This window comes from Dasypus novemcinctus, chromosome 2, assembly GCF_030445035.2.
Source record: "Dasypus novemcinctus isolate mDasNov1 chromosome 2, mDasNov1.1.hap2, whole genome shotgun sequence".
Classification (NCBI taxonomy): domain Eukaryota; kingdom Metazoa; phylum Chordata; class Mammalia; order Cingulata; family Dasypodidae; genus Dasypus; species Dasypus novemcinctus.
Window position 1 is genome coordinate 107,850,526 of NC_080674.1, and position 4,453 is coordinate 107,854,978.

Consider the following 4,453-nt stretch of genomic DNA (forward strand, 5'->3'; position numbering starts at 1 on the left):
TAGAGCATGACATTTTCACTGCCTGTTGTTAGAATAAACTTCATAAAGTAAAAACTCTAATATTTTATTTTGTTTTAGAAGGAATGTCTGTATTTTCCATTTAACGTTATCTGCTGGTAATTCAGCTTCTAAGACAGTCATGAGTTCTTTTATAAACTGGAATGTATATCAATTGGGTATTATGAGTTACTAAAGGCAATAATGGTGGAACAAAGTTTAAAGATATTTCAATGTCTCTTTTTCAATTGGAAATCTTCCACTTGGATAATTTTTCTTCTTGTATCAGTAGGGCATGTCTCATCTCTACCCACTCTTATCATCTCCAAGCTGATAGATTCTGAAACTCCTGACTTCTGTCTTCAACTTTCATCTTTAATACCTCCAACTAGCTCACCCTGCATTTTAGTAGAAAGCCCACCAGACTTTCGCTCAGCTCATAGCCTGGTATATGTCATCCCAAAATGATATTATCTTTGCATAAATAATTTTGGTGATCTCTTCTCTACAATAATCCCTTCTCTACATACCTCGTAGAGATTTGTGATTGGAACATGAGATTATATGTCATTGTGCTGCTTTTTAATGATAAAGTGCCATATAAATTAAAGGCAATAATCCTGAAACACAGACCATATAATGCCATACCCTTGATCAAAAGTCCTCAGTTATTCCCTATTGTCTATATAATAAATTAATTTTTTTTCCCCTCAAGGTCTCTCATTCCCCACCTTAAAGAAAGCCTTTACTCACCTTTCCAATCCTATTTCCCTTTTCTCTCTTTTAGGCATACTTGATTTCAACTGTGTTTTCCAATTCTGAGCTTTAATATATATTAATCCCACTACACAAAATTTTCTTCCCCACATATTCGAATTATTATCCATTTATGTAGTTGCTCACTACCCCATCCTCCTGCATATGGAAACATTCCCTCTTATCTAGGAAAAGCCATAGCCATTTTTCTAATTTTCATCACATTATTTACCCACTTCATTTAGGAGCAGGATTTATCTCCTTATACTATACTCTGTATCCCTAAGAGGATCGTTATACTCCAAAGAGCTTAGTACTTACCATTGCACATTCTAGCTACTCAATAAATACATGCGATGGGACACCGATGTGGTTCAATGGATGAGCACCGGCTTCCCACATACGAAATCCTGAGTTCTATCCTTGGCGCCCAGTACCAAATGAATACATAAATAAATAAGTGCAGAATTATTATTAAAAAAGCCTGCTATTTGTCTTTTTTTCATGAATCCCCTTTTAACAATATTTTGTGATTAGTAGATCATAAAAAAAAAATCTGTAGCTATGGTGATGGTGGCAAGTATGTACAAATAGCAATTATTTGCAAAGTTAACCAGAAGTCAACTTTCATTTTTTTAAATGGAAATTATATAATAAGCAAATCTTTCATTGAAAAAATACTCTATGCAGAGTTTTGTCACTGAGGATGATCAGTTTCTTCTGACAGTCTCCTCAAGTTAGTAATTTCTCTTGCTTGGACTTTGTATTTCAGAGACAAGATGTTGGAATGTTGAAATTGAGAAACAAAAAATGAGAGAGAGAAAAGATTTCTGGGTTTTATTTAGGAAGATTTTTCCACCTCATTTAATTTTAATGACAGGTCAAATTATTAAATGTCATTAAATCATTTGTATTTATGTATTTTATGGGAAGTTAAGTTCTCTTTCTTCATTGAAGAATCGAATACTTATATAGAAGTGTTACATCATGCCTAAAAGGTGGTGAAGATGAAGGGAAGAAAGTCAGATGAAGGGAAGAATGTCAGATTCATTAAGTGGACTCATACTACAAGTTCACTCTATATTTCTTACATGTAGATGCTCTAATTATTCTAGATGTGTAATAAAATACCTCAAAACTTGTCTAAGACCTCAGTAGGAAGGCTTGAAGCCTAGGGGCTAGAATTATTTGAAGACTCCACCATGCATCCTTAACTATGTTTCTGTAGTCTTCCTTGCTGCATGGTGGTTTCAGGGAATCCAGACTTCTCACACATTGACATAGGACTCCCAAATCTCATATTCATAGGGCTCCCAAAGCCGGGGAAAGCCAACAAAAGTGTATTACTTTTTTTGACCTAGCCTCAGAAGTCACACAGCATTGCTTCTGCTGTCTTTTGTTTGTCAAGGCACTCACGAAGTTCACCAAATTTCAAAGGGGTTAGGAAATAGACTACACCTCTTGGTGTGAGAGTGCAAAGTTCTGTCAGAGCACATAGGACTGAAAATATTGTTAAGGAAATTTTTGGAAAATGCAATCTGTTGTAATTGGTATCTTGAAATTTCAACTTATACCATGGTTTAGGATTAGAAAACCTGAAAATAAATTATAGTCTTAAACCTTGGTTTCAGAATCTATTCCAGATATATAATTATTCTAACTTTAATGCCATCTTTTTGTAGGAATTTGTAATTTTTCAGTTCTTGGTAAGTTGTCACAACAATGCATATATGTTTGGGAGCAACAAACAAAATTAAATGGACACATTTAAACAAGTGTATACTTCACAATAATTTTATCAGCAGTAATGACCAAGTAGAAATAATTAGAATTTTGAATCATGTTAAAGTTCTTTTATTCAACTGGCCTGATTCAGCAGATGTTAACCAGTGAGAAGAGCTATATTCTAATTTCAGTCTACAAATATCCAGAGATGAAGCAAATTTGAAGGATTCCATGACCTTCAGAGATGAAACTATGCCTTTTCTAGCAAAGCCTTTCATTTCAAAGATGTGTGCTACTTCCAGCAGAAGTGGTTGCTCATTAATTGCTCCTTTCTATGTTGTTCTGGATGGTCAAAGCATCATTATTGAGAACCTACTTTGTTCAGGACACTCTTTTTTCCTAATTGCTTTGCATAGAGATGAGAGCTTTTCCAAGGTTGAAGGCATTGGATGAGGCAAAGACTGCAATTGAGCTAATCAGAGCATAGGTGGGGAGGGGAAAGGGTCAATGATTTTTTTAAAGAACAGAGCCTTCTTCTTTCTTTCTCTTCAAATACAGGTATATTCTACAAACCTTAACATTTGCTTATGGTTTTATTTTCCTCTGTATATTCATTTCCTCTTTCCTGGTAATATCCCATAAAAACACACACCCCCTAACATACAAATTAATCTCAAGAAAGAGTAAAATCAATATTTTTGGGATATGGATCCTACCACTCTTAGCATCTGATTTTTTGCATCATTACAAATATTGCAATCATTTGGCATACTCCGGCTAACCCTAAATTCAGACTTTATGGAATTAGAGGCAGAGATACATACTTTGGTGTTCAACTTTAAAATAAATCATGACTTAACCTTTAGGACTTCCTGATACGTTGACAAATTAAGCTTATACCTTAAGGGATATTTTATTGTCTGCCACAGTTGTTTTATGCATTTTAATTTGCTTAAATTTATTGTACTTTTCCTGTGAATTAATTCTTGCCAAAGGTACCACTCAGAAAAACAGAATACAGAACTGCATAATTGTTTTTGTATTTGTTTATATAGATTCAGAGAGCTAAAGTGCAAAGTGAAAATGAACTTCTTGCTTCCATAATGGATATCTTGGTCCTTGACCTCAGGGAGATGAGAAGTTGATGACGTAGCTTTAGGAATTGCAGGTCTTACTTTTGACATTAATTGGAATGAAGAAACTCAAATGCGGTCACTTATGATGCACTGTCTTACTCCTACTCATCTTTTTAGGGCCAAGTGATATGTGAAATAAGGTTAGGGGCAGGGTGTGATATTTGTTGCTAGAATTCTGTCATATCCAATGCTTCAGCTAATTGTTGGTGTTACTAGTAATAAAAAAGAAAGAAAATAGAGGTAAGAGGGACAATACAGGTGAAAAAAAAAAGGAAAAAAAATGGTCATGTGGGTGGTGAGAGGGACAAAGATTAGAAATACAGAGGCAATCCTTTTCAAATTTGTTGCATAGTATGATCTGAACATGTGAAAAAGGAAATTTCAGCCAAAATAAATGAGTATATTGACCAAAATGAATCAAGATTACGGAGTTAAAATTTTTCTTGCTATTCTTTACTTATCTTAATATTCATTTCTTTCAGTGTCCATGGATATGAAAAAATGTATGCTTACTCTGAATGTTTTGAAAAAATTTTCTAACGTCTAGGCTACACCAAAGTTTACCATGTTTATTATGAACATTTGGGTTTTAGTAACATTCCTTCCAAAATCCCTCACATTTTCATATTTAATAATAATAATGCCTACAACAGAATGAATATCTGTTTTCAACCAGAAATATTTCTAGGCACACAACACACACACACACAATCACATATATCTATATAAAATAGATCATTTTTATTTCATTTTACATGTGGTAGATTTGAGGTAATCAGTTTTCCCAAAGTTTTCATTGGCAGGCTCAAAACTACATCGTCTTCGTATAAAACTTATCT